At 39.9% G+C, this 25,146-nt stretch overlaps 10 non-coding genes across 10 annotated transcripts; all 10 read left to right on the forward strand.

Moving 5' to 3' along the window:
- Positions 1 to 9,551: 9,551 nt before the first annotated feature.
- On the forward strand, positions 9,552 to 9,633 carry Trnal-uag (transfer RNA leucine (anticodon UAG)). The gene has a single exon. It is a non-coding gene; the product is annotated as a tRNA-Leu (tRNA).
- Positions 9,634 to 10,018: 385 nt separating this feature from the next.
- Trnal-aag (transfer RNA leucine (anticodon AAG)) lies at positions 10,019 to 10,100 on the forward strand. Its single transcript has one exon. It is a non-coding gene; the product is annotated as a tRNA-Leu (tRNA).
- A 1,856-nt stretch (positions 10,101 to 11,956) lies between these two features.
- Trnal-uag (transfer RNA leucine (anticodon UAG)) lies at positions 11,957 to 12,038 on the forward strand. Its single transcript has one exon. It is a non-coding gene; the product is annotated as a tRNA-Leu (tRNA).
- A 3,370-nt stretch (positions 12,039 to 15,408) lies between these two features.
- Trnap-ugg (transfer RNA proline (anticodon UGG)) lies at positions 15,409 to 15,490 on the forward strand. The gene has a single exon. It is a non-coding gene; the product is annotated as a tRNA-Pro (tRNA).
- A 4,440-nt stretch (positions 15,491 to 19,930) lies between these two features.
- Positions 19,931 to 20,012, forward strand: Trnal-uag (transfer RNA leucine (anticodon UAG)). The gene has a single exon. It is a non-coding gene; the product is annotated as a tRNA-Leu (tRNA).
- Positions 20,013 to 20,397: 385 nt separating this feature from the next.
- Trnal-aag (transfer RNA leucine (anticodon AAG)) lies at positions 20,398 to 20,479 on the forward strand. The gene has a single exon. It is a non-coding gene; the product is annotated as a tRNA-Leu (tRNA).
- Positions 20,480 to 20,990: 511 nt separating this feature from the next.
- Positions 20,991 to 21,072, forward strand: Trnal-aag (transfer RNA leucine (anticodon AAG)). The gene is given in 2 exon segments: positions 20,991 to 21,028; positions 21,038 to 21,072. It is a non-coding gene; the product is annotated as a tRNA-Leu (tRNA).
- A 1,444-nt stretch (positions 21,073 to 22,516) lies between these two features.
- Trnal-aag (transfer RNA leucine (anticodon AAG)) lies at positions 22,517 to 22,598 on the forward strand. Its single transcript has one exon. It is a non-coding gene; the product is annotated as a tRNA-Leu (tRNA).
- A 512-nt stretch (positions 22,599 to 23,110) lies between these two features.
- On the forward strand, positions 23,111 to 23,192 carry Trnal-uag (transfer RNA leucine (anticodon UAG)). Its single transcript has one exon. It is a non-coding gene; the product is annotated as a tRNA-Leu (tRNA).
- Positions 23,193 to 24,169: 977 nt separating this feature from the next.
- Trnal-aag (transfer RNA leucine (anticodon AAG)) lies at positions 24,170 to 24,251 on the forward strand. The gene has a single exon. It is a non-coding gene; the product is annotated as a tRNA-Leu (tRNA).
- Positions 24,252 to 25,146: the final 895 nt, after the last annotated feature.

Raw genomic sequence — 25,146 nt, forward strand, 5'->3', positions numbered from 1 at the left:
ATAATAGCCATCGGTTTGATTGGTGGATTTGCTTATTTTGTGTATAAACAGAAAGACAATGTACTATTTGCTATAACTGGGCCGAAGGGTACCCCACCACAAAAATCCAAAACACCTGTGAGAATAAGTAAACTTGAAATGGAATAAAGGGATAATATAGCGATATTATAATCTCACAGTATAGAAATAACATGGACAAGAAAAGTTTAATCAACGATATATATAAAGCATCAGTCGTCTGCGTTTTCGCTGTAGGCTATTCAATGCTAGGAAAAAAGGTGTTAAAAATGTCACCACCCTCAATTCAAAAGTTTGACTTGGAAGATACCGGAAAGCTAGTCGCCATCGTCGCCGCTAGTGAAATGTCAAGGAACTATAAATATCTAAACATGGCTTCAATTGCAATGATGTTGGGAGGGGCCTTAGCCAATGCTTTGGCTTTTACAGGCTCAAGCTATCTCTTTTTCAAGCTTATCAAAAGACAGAATTGATAAGGAAAGAAAGCATCATGATCTAGCCATAGAACAGCTGCAAAAAGCTCAGGTTTTGTGGCAACGTAAAAGACAAGAGAGAGTAGACTTTATCAATAAGCAGCTCAGACTTGAAAAGAAGGCCGAAGGAAAATTCATAGAGCTAAACGATGCAATGCGTGAATATAAAAAAGTGTTTGGAGATAGATCAATTCTTACGGATCTACCGCGGGAACCTGTATTGAGCGACTTTTATACACCTAGTAAGGATCAACATGAAAGGGAATTGGCCTTTATCGCGCTAAGTATGATCGGTGTCGGTGGTGCTGTGTGGTATTTCGAAAGATAGTACTCCTAGTACTCCTAGTACTACCGGTACTCTATGTTACATGATGCGTGTAACATATAATCTATACAAGGATCTAACGCTTTGTCACGAAATAGGTGTATATCAGACCTCCGATTCCAACTATCAAAGCCCACAAATTTTGACTCAACCAACCAACCGCTTCTTTCGCTCTATTGAGTATCCACGATACTATTGATCCTATTATACCGGGTAGGGTTGCAGCCGCCACCCCGGCCAACCTTTCCAAGAGAGATCCCAACGCATTCAACTTGTTTTTTATCCAGGACCGGAGGTCCTTTGCACCACCTTCGGTTGTACAACCCTTTTCATGATTTTGTGCGTTACCGGTGGATGACCCCCCACCCCCAGGCGTCAAAGTTTCTACGAGAAGGCCGATAACCATGCCAAATGCCGTTAGTACACTGACAACAGTGATACCCTGCTCACGGAATAGTGTTCGTATCTTCTCACCCAATGTTGTATCTTTGTCAAGGAGTTTAGTAATCGTCTCCTTGATGCTTGTTATTTGACTTTTAAGTTTACCTTTGAGAATAACAATAATCTCTTGCCGACCTTTCAACTCATTTTGCAAACCTTCCAACCTTTCCCTTCATTTTGTTGTTCCTCGGTCATATTTGGTGTGTTTTCCATCTCTTCCAACTTGTTTTTTTCTCTGTCAATATGCTGTTCGAGCTGAACCTTTTTTGCAACTTCATCCTGAAGAATTCCTCTTATGTTTCTCAATGATCTATCCAATCCTAGCAATTCACGCATAGGATATTCAAATAGATCACCGGTCTGGGTTGCTTCATGGTCTACAGATTGTTTTTTGACCAATGAAATTAAATCTTCCGTACTGTTTACCACATCCCCAGATATAGCTTCTAATTCTACATCACTTGCTGTTTCTATTTTAGATGATGAGGGTAGTTCTTCTTGTATTTTGTTTAGCTTAGCTGCCTGTCGGGCTGTAATCTCACCTTTTGGTATGTCAAAACCTAAATTACGCAGCCTTCTCTTGCCTAATATATCTGATATAGTACCGGTGGCTCTTAGTCTTCCATTGTTTGTCAAAGGTTCGCTTTTACCTCTGTAGTATAATTCACCATCCTTAATTTCAAAAAGGTCTGTATGTAGCACCTCAGGTTTTGACAGGTATCCTTCAGATAATCTATCATACAACCCTTCAACTATTTCCTGCAAAACTCTAGTATTCTGACTGAGACCTCCGAATGATGTTTCTTCCTTACCCGGTGTGTGTATTTGTACTCGCGTACGGTCCCTGGTGGGTATGAGTGGTAAAGTTTCATCGGTACCTTCATCCGGTCTCCCATGGTCTCCAAAAGGGTCAATGTCTGCCATTTTTTATTATTTAGAGGATAGTTTTTTCTTTTTAATAAGGTAATAAACTAAAATGGCCGAGTATTCGAGGGAGGAAAACACGTTTAAAACAAACACACTTAATTCCCAACTTGACGAGTTGGTAAAATTACAAAAGAAATTCCGGGACAAGGAGTATAAATACAACAAAGCACTAAACCGATTAGTGATTTCGCGCATAATCTTGGAAACCTTAGCCGTTACCAGTTCGATAGCAGCTACCGCTACCATTATTAGAAAATTTAGGAATTCTATAGGACTTTCCGGTATATGCCTATCCAGCTCCGTTTCCCGTGCCATTATCGTAGCATTGATTAAGAGATATCGAAATAAACTTAACAAAGTCATGAAATCATGTCATGTTGTAACATCTGCTATTGATGTGTTTGAAAGCACTTTATCACGGCAACCGTCTGATAATATTAGCCGCATGGAATTTCAATGTTTGCATGGTATATGCTATGAAGCTCTTGAAAAGATAAGTAAAATAGATGGAGAGGGAAACATTCTCAAAAGAATCATGAAAGGCGGGTTTTTTTATTATTTAGAGGATAGTTTTTTTTGTAATAACCTAAAATGGCCGATCTTAAGATTTATCCAAAGTTACCCACCGCCCCCGAGTATTCGAGTGAGCAAGACAAGTTTAACACAAATACAGTTATTTCCCAACTTGATGAGTTGGTAAAATTACAAAACAAATTCCGGGACAAGGAGTATAAATACAACAAAGCACTAGACCGATTAGCGATTTCACTCTACATCTCAGAAACCTTAGCCGTTACCAGTTCGATAGCAGCTACCGCTACCATTATTAGAAAATTTAGGAATTCTATAGGACTTTCCGGTATATGCCTATCCAGCTCCGTTTCCCGTGCCATTATCGTAGCATTGATTAAGAGATATCGAAATAAACTTAACAAAGTCATGAAATCATGTCATGTTGTAACATCTGCTATTGATGTGTTTGAAAGCACTTTATCACGGCAACCGTCTGATAATATTAGCCGCATGGAATTTCAATGTTTGCATGGTATATGCTATGAAGCTCTTGAAAAGATAAGTAAAATAGATGGAGAGGGAAACATTCTCAAAAGAATCATGAAAGGCGGGTTTTTTTATTATTTAGAGGATAGTTTTTTTTGTAATAACCTAAAATGGCCGATCTTAAGATTTATCCAAAGTTACCCACCGCCCCCGAGTATTCGAGTGAGCAAGACAAGTTTAACACAAATACAGTTATTTCCCAACTTGATGAGTTGGTAAAATTACAAAACAAATTCCGGGACAAGGAGTATAAATACAACAAAGCACTAGACCGATTAGCGATTTCACTCTACATCTCAGAAACCTTAGCCATTTCCACCGGTATTGGTGCGATAGCAACCAGCGCTACCCTTGTTGGAATTCCCATTTCTATAGGACTTTCCAGTGCATCCATAGGTGGAGCTATATCCTGTACCATTATCTCGGCATCGATTAAGAGATATCAAAAGAAACTAAACAAAGTCATGAAATTATGTGATGTTGTAACATCTGCTATTGCTGTGTTTAAAAACTCTTTCTCACGAGCATTGAATGATGATAATATTAGCCACATGGAATTTCAAACTTTGTGTGGTATATACTACGAAGCTCTGGAAAAGATGACCAAAACAGATAGAAAGATGGAGAGTGAAACACGCAATCAGTTTGAAAAAAGTTTATTGGCGAAAGTTCAAAGTCTAAAAAAGACGTTAAATCAGGAACAAAGTTAGTAATGTGTGCCTGTATACCACTCACATATTTCATGTGCTATTTAAAAAATTAATATTTGAAAGTAAGGCGGTTTATGACATTATGTGGCGCGATCGTCCCTTTTCCCCAATACTGAGTCATAGCGGCCTTACCTGCCGGCCGCCCTGCGCGATCCTCGGCACAATCGTCTTTACCAGAAACAGGTAAAGATACTTTTTATGTATCGTCCCCCTTTTTCACCAATCTTGCACATAATCAAGAGGTAATTCTGTATCTTCAGGTATTAACATCAATTCCTCTTTTACAAAAGCTCGTCTAGGTCCGTCACGAATATAGTACATTACACGGTTACCGGGTTGCGCTATTACCTCACGCAATCTATATGTGTTTTTCGACCATATTCTATCGGTTGCCCGTCTCCGCCCATCATCATGCTCTTCACCGGGTTGCAGTAAATATCTATACAAGCCATCTTTAGGTAATTCTACTTCATAAGGATAACTCTCTTGATTAACCAAAGCCACCTCTTTCATTATAATAGCATCTTTTGGTTTCATACCAATCATCTGCGTCGTTGTATCGTTTAGCCTATCAATCAGTTTATACAGATGCTTAACCCATGTAGATGATACCTTTTCCGAATCATTCAGTTCTTGGGCATCTTGTATTTTGAATAAATTTTCCGCAAGTATCTTGTTCAACGCCTCAACAAATGCTGTGTGCGTATGTTTATATTTTGTAGTCGCCCTTTTAATTTCAACCTTATGCTTCGCCAACAATTTTGATACATCTGCTTTGAATTCTGAACCGTTATCACATTGAAAAGTTTTCGGATAAGTTAATGGTCCTGCCTTGTAGATGTCCTCAATCATAGCGGCAACCTCTTTGGCTTTCTTACTCCTCAAAGGTCGGGCTACTTTGTATCTGGAGGCAGCATCGATTCCCGACAAAATGTACTCATATTTATTACCATACAGTATGTCACCGGGCATGTACAATAAATCGAATTGATGTAAATCATTAGGGGTGGTAACTTCATAATGTGGTCTTTCAACATGTTTTGGAGCGGGTAAATGTACTTGCCAAAATGCTTGCTTTGATAGCCACTTCTTAATCTCCTTTGGCCTGAAGCCGAATCCTCTTAAATTCTGAACAGCCTTTTGTCCTTTCCATAAATTTTGAGGTTGATAGTAAGTCTCTTGAAGTTTAGAGTTTGACATGTTTTATTTATGCACACCTTTATTTATCTCCTTTTTGTTATGATGTAGCACGATAAAAGTGCTTAAAAGTATTTTTACTGATTATATATAAAGATGTCCGACATAACAAGTCAAACGGATCTACATTGTGATACCACCAATGGTGGTGTATCCGACTACAAATTAATGAAACTCAAAGAGTTGAAAGAATTGGCTAAATCCCGTGGGGTGAAGTATATTTGTGGAATGAATAAAGCAAAATTGATTGAGGTGATTGAGAGGAATGATATGGATCCATCCTACACCATCGACCTAGATACCAAACAAGAATGGTATGGATACTGTTCCAACTGGAGGGTAAACAACAGAGAAGCATATCTAAGATGTCAAAAACGTTATAACGAAAAGAGATCTTCCAAAAGGTGATTGGACCTAGATTGTTACTCGCGCGCGTAATAAATGTTATGAATCTTTTTTAGTTTCACGATTATAAAACTATCTTAAAGATTCATAAATCGTATATCACAAACCGGCATGGCTACACTTTCTTACTCAGACTTTTTTTACTCAGACTTTTTTTACATCCGACAGGGGACGGTTCCCCAATTAAGAAAAGTCGCTAGAGAACTCGGCCTACATGGCTACTCAAGGCTCAGAAAGGCCGAGCTGATCGAATTATTGACACCCACCATCGTGTCAGCACCGGTACCCGTGCCGAGACCAAATGGATCAGCACCGATACCCATGGATCCAATCGATGAGGATAATGTTGAGCCGCATCAGCCGGCTATCCCAGACTATGACATTGATACCTTGGATGAATCGGAAAAATGTATAATTTGTTATTCACAACGAAAGGACGCGACCATTGTTCATGGGACCACCGGGCATTTTTGCTGCTGTTTATTGTGCGCATCTATATTGAAATCGGAGGGAGATAAATACCCCATATGTCGCGCATCCATCGATCTTGTCATTAAACAATATAATTGAGGGGTCAGATTGCAAACTAAAAATTGAATCCTATCACTGTAATGTGAAGGTCGGGGCCACCTAGATTGTTTTTTGTTACTCGCGCGAGTAACAAATGTTATGAATCTTTTTTTAGTTGCACGATTATAAAAAAAACTATCTTAGAGATCCATAGATCGTATATCACAAACCGGCATGACTTCGAGAAATACAGTTGCTGAATTAAGAGATCTCGCTTGAGAACGCGGCCTACATGTCTACTCAAGGCTCAGAAAGGCTGATCTAATTGAATTATTGACACCCACTACCGTGTCAGCACCGGTACCCGTGCCGAGACCCACCAGACCAGTACCAGCGCCGAGACCAAATAGACCAATACCGATGCCTAGACCCGTACCAGCACCGAGACCCTCGAGATCCTATACTAGCCAACAGGACATGGATTTGTTTCAGCGGCAAGAAATGGCTAAAACTAGACCTCAAATAAAAAGTAAGTTGAATGAATGGAGGGAATGGTTACTAAATCATGTACCTAAGGCTATTAAGGATAAAACAACAAAAGCTTTCAAAACCATGAAGGATAAGATCATGGGTTTGTATAAAAAGGGCAGTGGAGAGGAGGAAGAAGTGAAAGAGGAAAACCCCTATAAGGAGTATAGGGGTTTGTAGGTTCCTACAAAAGGTTCAAGATAAACCCTGACGGTGAGAAGAATGTCAATGTCTTTCTCGAAAAGGTCGAGCATGTCGTCAAGAGGTTTATGAGTGACGTGCTCGGGCAGAAGAAGTCATTGAAGACTCAGGCGACCTTGTGGGTGAAGTGGGTAAGGGAGGACACCAGCTCGGCTGATGCCCCGTGCGTACATGTCGATAAAGCATTCAATAGCTATATGGAGATGCTGCACGCCCACGATGACATTTCTGATGTTTTCGATCGGATGCGTAACAAGATAATCGAACAGATTGAGAACCCTGCGCTACCCACCAGCGGGTTCACAATCAAAAGGATCCTACAAAAATGCGCGAACGTTTAAAAAGGATGTTTCACAAGTTTCGCTTGCATGCAGTACGGGGTCGCTAAAACTGCTTGACTGTGCAGGTGATTCCGCCCACAATCAGGCAAAACTCTCTAAATTGATGAAAAGTCACGGGACGAATACACTTGCAATGGAATGTGCAGACCTGGTTGGGTATCAACGTATTATTTTGCGTCTCTTAGTTATTTGAATTTTTCATACATTTCGGTCATTTTTACATGTCATCTAGTTCTTAAATACCCGTAAATATTATTTTCTCTGCACGCTCGTCCACATTATGTTATTGTAAAACCGGGCAGGATGGCCGAGCGGTCTAAGGCGCCGGTTTAAGGCACCAGTCACTTCGGTGGGGCGAGTTCGAATCTCGCTCGTGTCAACTAATCATACATGTCTGAGGATGACGTCAGACAAACATACTTATTTCAGTTTAACTATCATGCCTAGAGAAATGCCCGAATTTTTAAAAAGGATATTTCACAATATTCGCTTGCACGAAGGACGGAGCGCTAAATCTGCTTGACTGTGCAGGTAATTCCACCCACAATCAGGCAAAAGTCTCTGGATTGATGAAAAGTTACGGGACAAATACACTTGGAATGGAATGTGCAAAGGTGGTTGGGTATCAATCTATTATTTTGCGTCACTTACTTACTTGAATTATTCATTCATTTCGGACATTTGTATATGTCATCCAGTGCTTAATACGCATAAATACGATATTATTCTCACGCTCGTCCACAACATGTATTTGAAAAAGCGGGCAGGATTGCCCAGTGATCAAAGGCGCCGGTTTAAGGCACCAGTCACTTCGGTGGCGCGAGTTCGAATCTCGCTCCTGTCATCTTATATCGCATGACCGGAAATGTCCTCGGACAGAGAATATTGATTACGCTTAAAAACTTCGTCCCCAGAAAGACGCAATTTTTAGAAAAAGTATAATTAACAAGTGTTTGTCGCATTGGGGAAAAATGTCACTTGTACCACTTGATTTTGCGGAAAATTTCGTTTTTTTTTTCGAAACAGAGATCTAAAGCGCTTAAACGACAGGAGATTTCGATTTACAGCTTGTTAAGAGCGATTCTCCGAATGAAACGTTCTTACAGTCATGTTCAACATATTTCTTGATAATTGCATAATTTTAAACATTTAACCCACAAGAGTATAATTTTCGGCGTTTCATTATTGTACCCACGCAATGTAAACTTGTCAAAGTTTACTTGTCAACGGACAGACTTAGGACTTCGGATCTTAGGTTAATTGGTTAGAGCAAAAACCTTCCTGCTAATGTCAGCATAAGCTATTTTTCGTTTACTTGAACTTTTTTGGGACGGGGATTTTATATCTTAAAAAGCAGGCAGGATCGCCGAGCGGTCTAAGGCGCTGGTTTTAGGCACCAGTCACTTCGGTGGCGCGAGTTCGAATCACACTCCTGTCAACTAATCATACATGTCTGAAAAGTACGTCGGACAAACGTTTTTATTTTGGCTTAACTATATTGCCTAGAAAAATGCGCGAACGTTTAAAAAGGATGTTTCACAAGTTTCGCTTGCATGCAGTACGGGGTCGCTAAAACTGCTTGACTGTGCAGGTGATTCCGCCCACAATCAGGCAAAACTCTCTAAATTGATGAAAAGTCACGGGACGAATACACTTGCAATGGAATGTGCAGACCTGGTTGGGTAACAAGGTATTATTTTGCGTCTCTTAGTTATTTGAATTTTTCATACATTTCGGTCATTTTTACATGTCATCTAGTTCTTAAATACCCGTAAATATTATTTTCTCTGCACGCTCGTCCACATTATGTTATTGTAAAACCGGGCAGGATGGCCGAGCGGTCAAAGGCGCCGGTTTAAGGCACCAGTCACTTCGGTGGGGCGAGTTCGAATCTTGCTCCTGTCATCTTATATTGCATGACCGGAAATGTCCTGGGACAGAGAATATTGATTACGCTTAAAAACTTCGTCCCCAGAAAGACGCAAATTTTAGAAAAAGTATAATTAACAAGTCTTTTTCACATTGGGGAAAAATGTCACTTGTACCACTTGATTTTGAGGAAAATTTCGTTTATTTTTCGAAACAGAGATCTAAAGCGTTTAAACGACAGGAGATTTGGATTTACAGCTTGTTAAGAGCGATTGTCCGAATGAAACCTTCTTACAGTCATGTTCAACATATTTCTTGATAATTGCATAATTTTTAACATTTAACCCACAATAGTATAATTTTCCGCGTTTCATTATTGTACCCACGCAATGTAAACTTGTCAAAGTTTACTTGTCAACGGACAGACTTAGGACTTCGGATCTTAGGTTAATTGGTTAGAGCAAAAACCTTCCTGCTAATGTCAGCATAAGCCATTTTTCGTTTACTTGAACTTTTTTGGGACGTGGATTTTATATCTTAAAAAGTAGGCAGGATGGCCGAGCGGTCTAAGGCGCTGGTTTTAGGCACCAGTCACTTCGATGGCGCGAGTTCGAATCTCGCTCCTGTCAACTAATCATACATGTCTGAAAAGTAAGTCGGACAAACGTTTTTATTTCCGCGTAACTATTTTGCCTAGAAAATTGCGCGAACGTTTAAAAAGGATGTTTCACAAGTTTCGCTTGCATGCAGTACGGGATCGCTAAAACTGCTTGACTGTGCAGGTAATTCCACCCACAATCAGGCAAAACTCTCTAAATTGATGAAAAGTCACGTGACGAATACACTTACAATGAAATGTGCAGAGCTGGTTGGGTATCAACGTATTATTTTGCATCACTTACTTATTTGAATTTTTCATACATTTCGGTCACTTGTTTATGTCATCTAGTGCTTAAATACGCGTAAATACGATATTATATGCACGCTCGTCCACATTATGTATTTGAAAAACCGGGCAGGATGGCCGAGCGGTCTAAGGCGCTGATTTAAGGCACCAGTCACTTCAGTGGCGCGAGTTCGAATCTCGCTCCTGTCATCTTATATCGCATGACCGGAAATGTCCTCGGACAGAGAATATTGATTACGCTTAAAAACTTCGTCCCCAGAAAGACGCAAATTTTAGAAGAAGTATTATTAACAAGTCTTTGTCGCATTGGGGTAAAATGTCACTTGTACCACTTGATTTTGCGGAAAATTTCGTTTTTTTTCGAAACAGAGATCTAAAGCACTTAAACGACAGGAGATTTTGATTTACAGCTTGTTAACAGCGATTGTCCGAATGAAAAGTTCTTACAGTCATGTTCAACATATTTCTTGATAATTGCATAATTTTTAACATTTAACCCACAAGAGTACAATTTTCGGCGTTTGAATATTGTACCCACGCAATGTGAACTTGCCAAAGTTTACTTATCAACGGAGAAACTTAGGACTTCGGATCTTAGGTTAATGGGTTAGTACAAAAACCTTCCTGCTAACGTCAACATAAGCCGCTTTTGGTTAACCTGTACTTCTTTGGGACGGCAATATATATCTTACAAAGTAGGCAGGATAGCTGACCGGTCTAAGGCGCTGGTTTTAGGCAGCAGTCACTTCAGTGTTGCAAGTTCGAATTTCGCTCCTGTGATCTAATCATGTATGTCTGAAAATTACGTCGGACAAACGTTTTTATTTCCGCTTAACTATTTTGCCTGGAGAACTACGCAAAATTTTGAAAAGGATGTTTCACTAGTTTCGCTTGCATGAGAGACGGGATCGCTAAAACTTCTTGACTGTGCAGGTCATTCCGACCACAATCAGGCAAAACTCTCCATATTGATGAAAAGTCACGAAACAATTACACTTGTAATGGAATGTGCAGAGCTGGTGGGTATCAAGGATTTATTTTGCGTCACTTACTTATTTGAATTTTTCAAACATTTCGGTCATTTGTATATGTCATCTAGTGCTTTAATACGCGTACATACGACAATATCTGCACGCTCGTCCACATTAAGTGTTTGAAAAAGCGGGCTGGATTGCCAAGCGATCAAAGGCGCCTGTTTAAGGCGCCAGTCACTTCGGTGGCGCGAGTTCGAATCTCCCTCCTATTATCTTGTCTTGCATGTCCGGGCATGTCGTCGGACAAACATTTTTATTTCCGCTTAACTATTTTGCCTAGAGAAATACGCGAATTTTTTAAAAGGATGTTTCACAAGTTTCGCTTGCATGAAGGACGGGATCGCTAGAAAATTTGTATATGTCATCTAGTGCTTAAACACGCGAAATTACGATATTATTCTCACGCTCGTCCACATTATGCATTTCAAACAGCGGGCAGGATGGCCGAGCGATCGAAGGCGCCGGTTTAAGGCACCATTCACTTCGGTGGCTCTCCTGTTTTCTTACCTTGCATGTCCGGAAATGTCGTCGGACAGAGGATTTTGATTACGCTTAAAAACTTCGTTCCCAGAAAGACGCGAGTTTAAAAAAATTTTTAATTAACAAGTCTTTGTCGCATTGGGGAAAAATGGTACTTTTACCACTTGATTTTGCGGAAAATTTCGTTTTTTTTCGAAACAGAGATCTAAAGCGCTTAAACGACAGGAGATTTCGATTTACAGCTTGTTAAGAGCGATTGTCCGAATGAAACGTTCTTACAGTCATGTTCAACATATTTCTTGATACTTGCATAATTTTTAACATTTAACCCACAAGAGTATAATTTTCGGCGTTTTATTATTGTACCCACGCAATGTAAACTTGTCAAAGTTTACTTGTCAACGGACAGACTTAGGATTTCGGATCTTAGGTTAATTGGTTAGAGCAAAAACCTGCCTGCTAATGTCAGCATAAGCCATTTTTCGTTTACTTGAACTTTTTTGGGACGGGGATTTTATATCTTAAAAAGTAGGCAGGATGGCCGAGCGGTCTAAGGCGCTTGTTTTAGGTACCAGTCACTTCGGTGGCGCGAGTTCGAATCTCGCTCCTGTCAACTAATCATACATGTCTGAAAAGTAAGTCAGACAAACGTTTTTATTTCCGCGTAACTATTTTGCCTAGAAAATTGGGCGAACGTTTAAAAAGGATGTTTCACATGTTTCGCTTGCATGCAGGACGGGATCGCTAAAACTGCTTGACTGTGCAGGTAATTCCGCCCACAATCAGGCAAAACTCTCTAAATTGATGAAAAGTCACGTGACGAATACACTTACAATGAAATGTGCAGAGCTGGTTGGGTATCAACGTATTATTTTGCATCACTTACTTATTTGAATTTTTCATACATTTCGGTCACTTGTTTATGTCATCTAGTGCTTAAATACGCGTAAATACAATATTATATGCACGCTCGTCCACATTATGTATTTGAAAAACCGGGCAGGATGGCCGAGCGGTCTAAGGCGCTGCTTTAAGGCACTAGTCACTTCGGTGGCGCGAGTTCAAATCTCGCTCCTGTCATCTTATATCGCATGACCGGAAATGTCCTCGGACAGAGAATATTGATTACGCTTAAAAACTTCGTCCCCAGAAAGACGCAAATTTTGGAAAAAGAATAATTAACAAGTCTTTGTCGCATTGGGGAAAAATGTCATTTGTACCACTTGATTTTGCGGAAAATTTCGTTTTTTTTTCGAATCAGAGATCTAAAGCGCTTAAACGACAGGAGATTTCGATTTACAGCTTGTTAACAGTGATTGTCCGAATGAAACGTTCTTACAGTCATGTTCAACATATTTTTTGATAATTGCATAATTTTTAACATTTAACCCACAAGAGTACAATTTTCGGCGTTTGAATATTGTACCCACGCAATGTTAACTTGTCAAAGTTTACTTGTCAACGGAGGAACTTAGGACTTCGGATCTTAGGTTAATTGGTTAGTGCAAAAACCTTCCCGCTAACGTCAACATAAGCCGCTTTTGGTTAACCTGTACATCTTTGGGACAGCAATATATATCTTACAAAGCAGGCAGGATAGCTGACCGGTCTAAGGCGCTGGTTTTAGGCAGCAGTCACTTCAGTGTCGCGAGTTCGAATCTCGCTCCTGTGATCTAATCATGTATGTCTGAAAATTACGTCGGACAAACGTTTTTAATTCCGCTTAACTATTTTGCCTGGAAAATTACGCAAATTTTTGAAAAGGATGTTTCACTAGTTTCGCTTGCATGAGAGACGGGATCGCTAAAACTTCTTGACTGTGCAGGTCATTCCGACCACAATCAGGCAAAACTCTCCATATTGATGAAAATCACGAAACAATTACACTTGTAATGGAATGTGCAGAGCTGGTTGGGTATCAAGGATTTATTTTGCGTCACTTACTTATTTGAATTTTTCAAACATTTCGGTCATTTGTATATGTCATCTAGTGCTTTAATACGCGTACATACGACAATATCTGCACGCTCGTCCACATTAAGTGTTTGAAAAAGCGGGCTGGATTGCCAAGCGATCAAAGGCGCCTGTTTAAGGCGCCAGTAACTTCGGTGGCGCGAGTTCGAATCTCTCTCCTATTATCTTGTCTTGCATGTCCGGGCATGTCGTCGGACAAACATTTTTATTTCCGCTTAACTATTTTGCCTAGAGAAATACGCGAATTTTTTAAAATGATGTTTCACAAGTTTCGCTTGCATGAAGGACGGGATCGCTAAACAATTTGTATATGTCATCTAGTGCTTAAACACGCGAAATTACGATATTATTCTCACGCTCGTCCACATTATGCATTTCAAACAGCGGGCAGGATGGCCGAGCGATCGAAGGCGCCGGTTTAAGGCACCATTCACTTCGGTGGCTCTCCTGTTTTCTTACCTTGCAAGTCCGAAAATGTCGTCGGACAGAGGATTTTGATTACGCTTAAAAACTTCGTTCCCAGAAAGACGCGAGTTTAAAAAAAATTTTAATTAACAAGTCTTCCTCGCAATGGGGAAAAACGGTACTTTTACCACTTGATTTTGCGGAAAATTGCGTCTATTCTTCGACGCAGAGATCTAAACCGATAAAACGTCAGGAGATTTCGATTTACAGCTTGTTAAGAACGATAGTCCGAATGAAACGTTCTTACAGTCATGATCAACATATTTCTTGATACTTGCATAATATTTAACATCTAACCCACAAGAGTATAATTTTCGGCGTTTCAATAATGTACCCACTCAATGTGAACTTGTGAAAGTTTATGACTTAGGACTTCGGATCTTAGGTTAATTGGTTAGAGCAAGAACCTTTCTGCTAACATCAGCATTACTTATTTTTTTGGTTTCCTTGTATTTGTTGGCATGGCGTTTCATATCTTTAAAAGCAGGCAGGATGGCCAAGGGGTCGAAGGTGCTGGTTTTAGGCACCAGTCACTTCGGTGGCGCGTGTTCGAATCTCGCTCCTATGAACTAATCATACATGTCTGAAGATGACGTTGGACAAAAATTCTTATTTTAGCTTAACTATCATGCCTAGAAAAATACGCGAATTTTTCAAAAGGATACTTCACAAGATTCGCTTGCATGAAGGACGGGATCACTGAAACTTCTTGAACGTGCAGGTCATTCCGTCCACAATCAGGCAAAACTCTCTATATTGATGAAAAGTCACGGGACAAATACACTTGCAATGGAATGTGCAGAGGTGATTGGGTATCAACGTATTATTTTGCGTCACTTACTTATTTGAATTTTTCATACATTTCGGTCATTTTTACATGTCATCTAGTGCTTAAATACGCGTAAATACTATTTTCTCTGCACGCTCGTCCACATTATGTTATTTTAAAACCGGGCAGGATGGCCGAGCGGTCTAAGGCGCCGGTTTAAGGCACAGTCACTTCGGTGGGGCGAGTTTGAATCTCGGTCCTGTCATCTTATATCGCATGACCGGAAATGTCCTCGGACAGAGAATATTGATTACGCTTAAAAACTTCGTTTTCAGAAAGACGCAAATTTTAGAAAAAGTATAATTAACAAGTCTTTTTCGCATTGGGGAAAAATGTCACTTGTACCACTTGATTTTGCGGAACATTTCGTTTATTTTTCGAAACAGAGATCTAAAGCGTTTAAAAACAGGAGATTTGGATTTACAGCTTGTTAAAAGAGATAGTCCGAATGAAACGTTCTTACAGTCATGTTCAACATTTTTCTTGATAATTGCATAATTTTTAACATTTAACCCACACGACTATAATTTTCGGCGTTTCATTATTGTACCCACGCAATGTAAACTTGTCAAAGTTTACTTGTCAACGGACAGACTTAGGACTTCGGATCTTAGGTTAATTGGTTAGAGCAAAAACCTTCCTGCTAATGTCAGCATAAGCCATTTTTCGTTTACTTGAACTTTTTTGGGACGGGGATTTTATATCTTAAAAAGTAGGCAGGATGGCCGAGCGGTCTAAGGCGCTGGTTTTGGGCACCAGTAACTTCGGTGGCGCGAGTTCGAATCTCACTCCTGTCAACTAATCATACATGTCTGAAAAGTTCGTCGGACAAACGTTTTTATTTCCGCTTAACTATTTTGTCTAGAAAATTGCGCGAGCGTTTAAAAGGGATGTTTCACAAGTTTCGCTTGCATGCAGGACGGGATCGCTAAAACTGTTTGACTGTGCAGGTAATTCCGCCCACAATCAGGCAAAACTCTCTAAATTAATTAAAAGTCACGGGACGAATACACTTGCAATGGAATGTGCAGAGCTGGTTGGGTATCAACGTATTATTTTGCGTCACTTACTTATTTGAATTTTTCATACATTTCGCTCATTTGTTTATGTCATCTAGTGCTAAAATAGGCGTAAATACGTTGTTATTCTCACGCTCGTCCACAGTATGTATTTGAAAAAGCGGGCAGGATGGCCGAGCGATTAAAGGCGCCGACTTAAGGCACCAGTCACTTTGGTGGCGTGAGTTTGCGTCTCGTTCCTGTTATCTTATCTTGCATGTCCGGAACTGTCGTCGGAAAGAGAATATTAATTATGCTTAAAAACTTCGTTCCCAGAAAGTCTCGAATTTTAAAAAAAGTATAATTAAAAAGTCTTCCTCGCATTGGGGAAAAATGGCACTTGTATCACTTGGTTTTGCGGAAAATTGCGTCTATTTTTCGAAACAGAGATCTAAAGCGTTAAAACGTCAGGAGATTTCGATTCACAGCTTATTAAGAACGATAGTCCGAATTAAACGTTCTTACAGTCATGTTCAACATTTTCCTTGATAATTGCATAATTTTTAACATTTAACCCACAAGAGAACAATTTTCGGCGCCTTCATATTGTACCCACGCAATGTGAAATTGTCAAAGTTTACTTGTCAACGGAGGAACTTAGGACTTCGGATCTTAGGTTAATTGGTTAGTGCAAAAACCTTCCCGCTAACGTCAACATAAGCCGCTTTTGGTTAACCTGAACTTCTTTGGGACGGCATTATATATCTTACAAAGTAGGCAGGATAGCTGACCGGTCTAAAGCGCTGGTTTTAGGCAGCAGTCACTTCAGTGGCGCAAGTTCGAATCTTGCTCCTGTGATCTAATCATGTATGTCTGAAAATTACGTCGGACAAACGTTTTTATTTCCGCTTAGCTATTTTGCCTGGAGAACTACGCAAATTTTTGAAAAGGATGTTTCACTAGTTTCGCTTGCATGAGAGACGGGATCGCTAAAACTTCTTGACTTTGCAGGTCATTCCAACCACAATCAGGCAAAACTCTCCATATTGATGAAAAGTCACGAAACAATTACACTTGTAATGGAATGTGCAGAGCTGGTGGGTATCAAGGTTTTATTTTGCGTCACTTACTTATTTGAATTTTTCAAACATTTCGGTCATTTGTATATGTCATCTAGTGCTTTAATACGCGTACATACGACAATATCTGCACGCTCGTCCACATTAGGTGTTTGAAAAAGCGGGCTGGATTGCCAAGCGATCAAAGGCGCCTGTTTTAGGCGCCAGTCACTTCGGTGGCGCGAGTTCGAATCTCTCTCCTATTATCTTGTCTTGCATGTCCGGGCAAGTCGTCGGACAAACATTTTTATTTCCGCTTAACTATTTTGCCTAGAGAAATACGCGAATTTTTTAAAAGGATGTTTCACAAGTTTCGCTTGCATGAAGGACGGGATCGCTAAAAAATTTGTATATGTCATCTAGTGCTTAAACACGCGAAATTACGATATTATTCTCACGCTCGTCCATATTATGCATTTCAAACAGCGGGCAGGATGGCCGAGCGATCGAAGGCGCCGGTTTAAGGCACCATTCACTTCGGTGGCTCTCCTGTTTTCTTACCTTGCATGTCCGGAAATGTCGTCGGACAGAGGATTTTGATTACGCTTAAAAACTTCGTTCCCAGAAAGACGCGAGTTTAAAAAAAATTATAATTAACAAGTCTTCCTTTCAATGGGGAAAAGTGCTACTTTTACCACTTGATTTTGCGGAAAATTGCGTCTATTCTTCGACACAGAGATCTAAAACGATAAAACGTCAGGAGAATTCGATTTGCAGCTTGTTAAGAACGATAGTCCGAATGAAACGTCCCTACAGTCATGTTTACCATATTTCTTGATAATTGCATAATTTTTAACATTTAACGCACCAGAGCTTAATTTTCGGCGTTTCAATATTGTACCCACGCAATGTGAACTTGTCAAAGTTTACTTGTCAACGGAGGGACTTAGGACTTCGGATCTTAGGTTAATTGGTTAGATCAAAAACCTTCCTGCTAACGGCAGCATAAGCCATTTTTGGTTAACCTGTACTTTTTTAGAACGGCATTTTATATCTTAAGAAGAAGGCAGGATGGCCAAGTGGACTAAGGCGCTGCCTGTAGGCACCAGTCACTTTGGTTGCACTAGTTCGAATCTCGCTCCTGTCAACTAATCATACATGACTGAAGATTATGTCGGACAAACATTCTAATTTCAATTTAACTATCATGCCTAGAAAAATACGCGAACGTTTAAAAAAGATGTTTCACAAGATTCGCTTGCACGAAGGACGAAGCGCTAAAACTGCTTGCCTGTGCAAGTAATTCCGCCCACAATCAGGCAAAAGTCTCTGGATTGATGAATAGTTACGGGACAAATACACCTGCAATGGAATGTGCAGAGGTGGTTGGGCATCAACGTATTATTTTGCGTCACTTACTTATTTGAATTTTTCATACAATTCGGTCATTTGTATAAGTCATCTAATGCTTAAATACGCGTAAATACGATTATATTCTCACGCTCGTCCACAGTATGTATTTGAAAAAGCAGGCAGGATGTCCGAGCGATCAAAGGCGCCGGTTTAAGGCACCAGTCACTTAGGAGGCGCGAGTTCGAATCTCGCTCCTGTTATCTTATCTTGCATGCCCGGAAATGTCGTCGGACGGGGAATATGGATTACGTTTAAAAACTTTGTCCCCAAAAAGACGCGAAAATTAAAAAAAGTATAATTAACAAGTCTTCCTCGCATTGGGGAAAAGTGGCACTTTTACCACTTAGTTTTGCGGAAAATTTCGTCCGTTTTTCGAAACAGAGATCTAAAGCGTTAAAACGTCAGGAGATTTTGATTTACGGCTTGTTAAGAACGATAGTCCAAATGAAACGTCCCTACAGTCATGTTTAACATGTTTCTTGATAATTGCATAATTTTTAACATTTAACCCACCAGAGCATAATTTTCGGCGCCTTAATATTGTACCCACGCAATGTGAACTTGTAAAAGTTTACTTGCCAACGGACAGACTTAGGACTTCGGATCTTAGGTTAATTGGTTAGTGCAAAAACCTTCCAGCTAAGGTCAGCATAAGCCACTTTTGGTTAACATTTACTTTTTTGGGACAGCATTATATATCTTAAATAGCAGGCAGGATGTCCGAGCGGTCTAAGGCTCTGGTTTTATTCAACCGTCACTTCAGTGGCGCAAGTTCGAATCTCGCTCTTGTCAACTAATCATACATGTCTGAAAAGTAAGTCGGACAAACGTTTTTATTTCCGCTTAACTATTTTGCCTAGAAAATTGCGCGAACGTTTATAAAGGATGTTTCACAAGTTTCGCTTGCATGCAGGACGGGATCGCTAAAACTGCTTGACTGTGCAGGTAATTCCGCCCACAATCAGGCAAAACTCTCTAAATTGATGAAAAGTCACGGGACGAATACACTTGCAATGGAATGTGCAGAGCTTGTTGGGTATCAACGTATTATTTTGCGTCACTTACTTATTTGAATTTTTCATACATTTCGGTCATTTTTACATGTCATCTAGTGCTTAAATACGCGTAAATACTATTTTCTCTGCACGCTCGTCCACATTATGTAATTGAAAAACCGGTTAGGATGGCCGAGCGGTCTAAGGCGCTGGTTTAAGGAACCAGTCTCTTCGGTGGCGCGAGTTCGAAACTCGCTCCTGTCATCTTATATCGCATGACCTGAAATGTCCTGGGACGGAGAATATTAATTACGCTTAAAATCTTCATCCCCCGAAAGACGCAAATTTTAGAAAAAGTATGATTAACAAGTCTTTGTCGCATTGGGGAAAATAGTCACTTGTACCACTTGATTTTTCGGAAAATTTCGTTTATTTTTCGAAACAGAGATCTAAAGCGCTTAAACGACAGGAGATTTCGATTTACAGCTCGTTAAGAGCGATAGTCCGAATGAAACGTTCTTACGGTCATGTTCAACATATTTTTTGATAATTGCATAATTTTTAACATTTAACCCACAAGAGTATAATTTTCGGCGTTTCATTATTATACTCACGCAATGTGAACTTGTCAAAGTTTACTTGTCAACGGACAGACTTAGGACTTGGGATCTTAGGTTAATTGGTTAGAGCAAAAACCTTCCTGCTAATGTCAGCATAAGCCATTTTTGGTTTACTTGAACTTTTTTGGGACGGGGACGTTATTTTAAAAATTAGGCAGGATGGCCGAGCGGTCTAAGGCGCTGGTTTTAGGCACCAGTCACTTCGGTGGCGCGAGTTCAAATCTCGCTCCTGTCAACTAATGATACATGTCTGAAAAGTACGTCGGACAAACGTTTTTTTTTCCGCTTAACTATTTTGCCTAGAAAATTATGCGAACGTTTAAAAAAGATATTTCACAAGTTTCCCTTGCATGCAGGACGGGACCGCTAAAACTGCTTGACTGTGCAGGTAATTCCGCCCACAATCAGGCAAAACTCTCTAAATTGATGAAAAGTCACGGGACGAATACACTTGCAATGGAATGTGCAAAGCTGCTTGGGTATCAACGTATTATTTTGCGTCACTTACTTATTTGAATTTTTCATACTTTTCGGTCATTTTTACATGTCATCTAGTGCTTAAATACGCGTAAATACTATTTTCTCTGCACGCTCGTCGATATTATGTAATTGAAAAACCGGGCAGGATGGCCAAGCGGTCTAAGGCGCTGGTTTAAGGCACCAGTCACTTCGGTGGCGCGAGTTCGAATCTCGCTCCTGTCATCTTATATCGCATGACCGGAAATGTCCTCTGAGAGAGAATATTGATTACGCTTAAAAACTTCGTCCACAGAAAGACGAAAATTTTAGAAAAAGTATAATTAACAAGTCTTTGTCGCATTGAAGAAAAATGTCACTTGTACCACTTGATTTTGCGGAAAATTTCGTTTATTTTTCGAAACAAAGATCTAAAGCGTTTAAACGATAGGAGAATTAGATTTACAGCTTGTTAAGAGCGATAGTCCGAATGAAACGTTCTTACAGTCATGTTCAACATTTTTCTTGATAATTGCATAAATTTTAACATTTAACCCACAAGAGTATAATTTTCGGCGTTTCATTATTGTACCCACGCAATGTGAACTTGTCAAAGTTTATTTGTCAAGGGACAGACTTAGGACTTCGGATCTTAGGTTAATTGATTAGAGAAAAAACCTTCCTGCTAATGTCAGAATAAGCCATTCTTGGTTAATTTGAACTTTTTTGGGACGGGGATTTTATATCTTAAAAAGTAGGCAGGATGGCCGAGCGGTCTAAGGCGCTGGTTTAAGGCACGATTCACTTCAGTGGCGCGAGTTCGAATCTCGCTCGTGTCAACTAATCATACATGTCTGAGGATGACGTCAGACAAACATACTTATTTCAGTTTAACTATCATGCCTAGAGAAATGCCCGAATTTTTAAAAAGGATATTTCACAATATTCGCTTGCACGAAGGACGGAGCGCTAAATCTGCTTGACTGTGCAGGTAATTCCACCCACAATCAGGCAAAAGTCTCTGGATTGATGAAAAGTTACGGGACAAATACACTTGGAATGGAATGTGCAAAGGTGGTTGGGTATCAATCTATTATTTTGCGTCACTTACTTACTTGAATTATTCATTCATTTCGGACATTTTTATATGTCATCCAGTGCTTAATACGCAAAAATACGATATTATTCTCACGCTCGTCCACAACATGTATTTGAGAAAGCGGGCAGGATTGCCCAGTGATCAAAGGCGCCGGTTTAAGGCACCAGTCACTTCGGTGGCGCGAGTTCGAATCTCGCTCCTGTCATCTTATATCGCATGACCGGAAATGTCGTCGGACAGAGCATATGGATTACGCATAAAAACTTCATCCCCAGAAATACGCGAATTTAAAAGAAAGTATAATTAACAAGTCTTTGTCGCATTGGGAAAAAGTGGCACTTGTACAACTTGGTTTTGCGGAACATTTCGTCTATTCTTCGAAACAGAGATCTAAAGCGTTAAAACGTCAGGATATTTTGATTTACAGCTTGTTAAGAACGATTGTCCGAATGAAACGTTCGTACATTCATGTTCAACATTTTTCTTGATAATTGCATAATTTTTAACATTTAACCCACAAGAGTATAATTTTCGGCGTTTCATTATTGTACCCACGCAATGTGAACTTGTCAAAGTTTACTTGTCAAGGGACAGACTTAGGACTTCGGATCTTAGGTTAATTGGTTAGAGAAAAACCCTTCCTGCTAATGTCAGAATAAGCCATTCTTGGTTTATTTGAACTTTTTTGGGACGGAGATTTTATATCTTAAAAAAAAAGGTAGGATGGCCGAGCGGTCTAAGGCACTGGTTTCAGGCACGATTCACTTCAGTGACGCGAGTTCGAATCTAGCTCGTGTCAACTAATCATACATGTCTTAGGATGATGTCGGACAAACGTTTTTATTTCCGCTTAACTATTTTGCCTAGAAAAATGCGCGAACGTTTAAAAAGGATGTTTCACAAGTTTCGCTTCCATGCAGGACGGGATCGCTAAAACTGCTTGACTGTGCAGGTAATTCCGCCCATAATCAGGCAAAACTCTCTAAATTAATGAAAAGTCACGGGACGAATACACTTGTAATGGAATGTGCAGAGCTGAGTGGGTATCAACGTATTATTTTGCGTCACTTATTTATTTGAATTTTTCATACATTTCGGTCATTTTTACATGTCATCTAGTGCTTAAGTACGTGTAAATACTATTTTCTCTGCACGCTCGTCCACATTATGTAAGTGAAAAACCGGGCAGGATGGCCGAGCCGTCTAAGGCGCTGGTTTAAGGCACCAGTCACTTCGGTGTCGCGAGTTCGAATCTCGCTCCTGTCATCTTATATCGCATGACCGGAAATGTCCTCGGACAGAGAATATTGATTACGCTTAAAAACTTCGTCCCCAAAAAGACGCAAATTTTAGAAAAAGTATAATTAACAAGTCTTTGTCGCATTGGGGAAAAATGTCACTTGTACCACTTGATTTTGCGGCAAATTTCGTTTATTTTTCGAAACAGAGATCTAAAACGTTTAAACGACAGGAAATTTGGATTTACAGCTTGTTAAGAGCGATAGTCTGAATGAAACGTTCTTGCAGTCATGTTCAACATATTTCTTGATAATTGCATAATTTTTAACATTTAACCCACAAGAGTATAATTTTCGGCGTTTCATTATTGTACCCACGCAATGTGAACTTGTCAAAGCTTACTTGTCAACAGACAGACTTAGGGCTTCGGATCTTAGGTTAATTGGTTAGAGCAAAAACCTTCATGCTAATGTCAGCATAAGCCATTTTTGGTTTAGTTAAACTTTTTTGGGACGGGGATTTTTTAACTTAATTAAATTGGCAGGATGGCCGAGCGGTATATGGCGCTGGTTTTAGGCACCAGTCACTTCGGTGGCGCGAGTTCGAATCTCGCTCCTGTCAACTAATTATACATGTCTGAAAAGTCCATCGGACGAACGTTTTTATTTCTGCTTAACTATTTTGCCTAGAGAAATACGCGAACGTTTAAAAAGGATGTTTCACCAGTTTTATTTGCATGAACGACGGGATCGCTAAAACTGGTTGACTGTGGAGGTAATTCCGCCCACAATCAGGCAAAACTCTCTAAATTGATGAAAAGTCACGGGACGAATACACTTGCAATGGAATGTGCAGAGCTGGTTGGGTATCAACGTATTATTTTGCGTCACTTACTTATTTGAGTTTTTCATACCTTTCGGTCATTTTTACATGTCATCAAGTGCTTAAATACGCGTAAATACTATTTTTTCTGCACCATCGTCCACATTATGTATTTAAAAAAGCGGGCAGGATGGCCGAGCGCTCTAAGGCGCTTGTTTAAGGCACCAGTCACTTCGGTGGCGCGAGTTCGAATCTCGGTCCTGTCATCTTATATCGCATGTCCGGAAATGTCCTCGGACAGAGGATATTGATTACGCTTACAAACTTCCTCCCCGGAAAGATGGAAATTTTAGAAAAAGTATAATTAACAAGTCTTTGTCGCATTGGGGAAAAATTTCACTTGTACCACTTGATTTTGCGGCAAATTTCGTTTATTTTTCGAACAGAGATCTAGAGCGCTTAAACAACATAAGATTTCGATTTACAGCTTGTTAAGGGCGATAGTACGAATGAAACGTTCTTACAGTCATGTTCAACATATTTCTTGATAATTGCATAATTTTTAACATTTAACCCACAAGAGTATAATTTTCGGCGTTTCATTATTGTACTCACGCAATGTGAACTTGTCAAAGTTTACTTGTCAACGGACAGACTCAGGACTTCGGATCTTAGGTTAATTGGTTAGTGCAAAAACCTTCCCGCTAACGTCAGTATAAGCCATTTTTGGTTTACTTGAACTTTTTTGGGACGGGGATTTTATATCTTAAAAAGTAGGCAGGATGGCCGAGCGGTCTAAGGCGCTGGTTTAAGGCACCAGTCACTGCTGTGGCGCGAGTTCGACTCTCGCTCCTGTCACCTTATACTGCATGTCTGGAAATGTCGTTGGACAGAGAATATGGATTACGCTTAAAAACTTCGACCCCAGAAAAACACGAATTTTAAAAAAAGTAAAATTAACAAGTCTTCCCCGCATTAGGGAAAAATAGCGCTTGTAGCACTTGATTTTGCGGAAACTTTCGTCTATTTTTTGAAACACAGATCTAAAGCGTTAAGACGTCGGAGACTTCGACTTACAGCTTGTTAAGAACGATTGTCCACATGAAACATCCTTGCAGTCATGTTCAACATATTTCCTGATAATTGCACAATTTTTGACATTTAACCCACAAGCGCATAATTTTCGGCGTTTCAATATTGTGCTCCCGAAATGTGAATTTGTCAAAGTTTACTTGCCAACAGAGGGACTTAGGACTTCGGATCTTAGATTAATTGGTTAGCGCATAAACCTTCCTGCTAATGTCAGCATAAGTCATTTTTCGATTACCTGTACTTTATTGGGACGGCATTTTATATCTCAAATAGTAGGCAGCATGGCCGAGCGGTCTAAGGCCCTGGTTAAAGGCACCAGTCATTTCCGTGGCGCGAGTTCGAATCTCGCTCCTCTCAACTAATCTTAAATGTCTGAAGATTACATCGGACAAACGTTCTTACTTCGGCTTAACTATCCTGCCTAGAGAAATACACGAATTTTTCAAAAGTATATTTCACAAGATTCGCTTGCATGAAGGACGGGATCGCTGAAACTTCTTGACTGTGCAGGTCATTCCGACCACAATCAGGCAAAACTTTCTATATTGATGAAAAGTCACGGGACAAATACACTTGCAATGGAATGTGCAAAGGTGGTTGGGTATCAACGAAGATTACATCGGACAAACGTTCTTACTTCCGCTTGACTATCATGCCTAGA

Source organism: Hydractinia symbiolongicarpus, chromosome 3, assembly GCF_029227915.1.
Source record: "Hydractinia symbiolongicarpus strain clone_291-10 chromosome 3, HSymV2.1, whole genome shotgun sequence".
Taxonomy (NCBI): domain Eukaryota; kingdom Metazoa; phylum Cnidaria; class Hydrozoa; order Anthoathecata; family Hydractiniidae; genus Hydractinia; species Hydractinia symbiolongicarpus.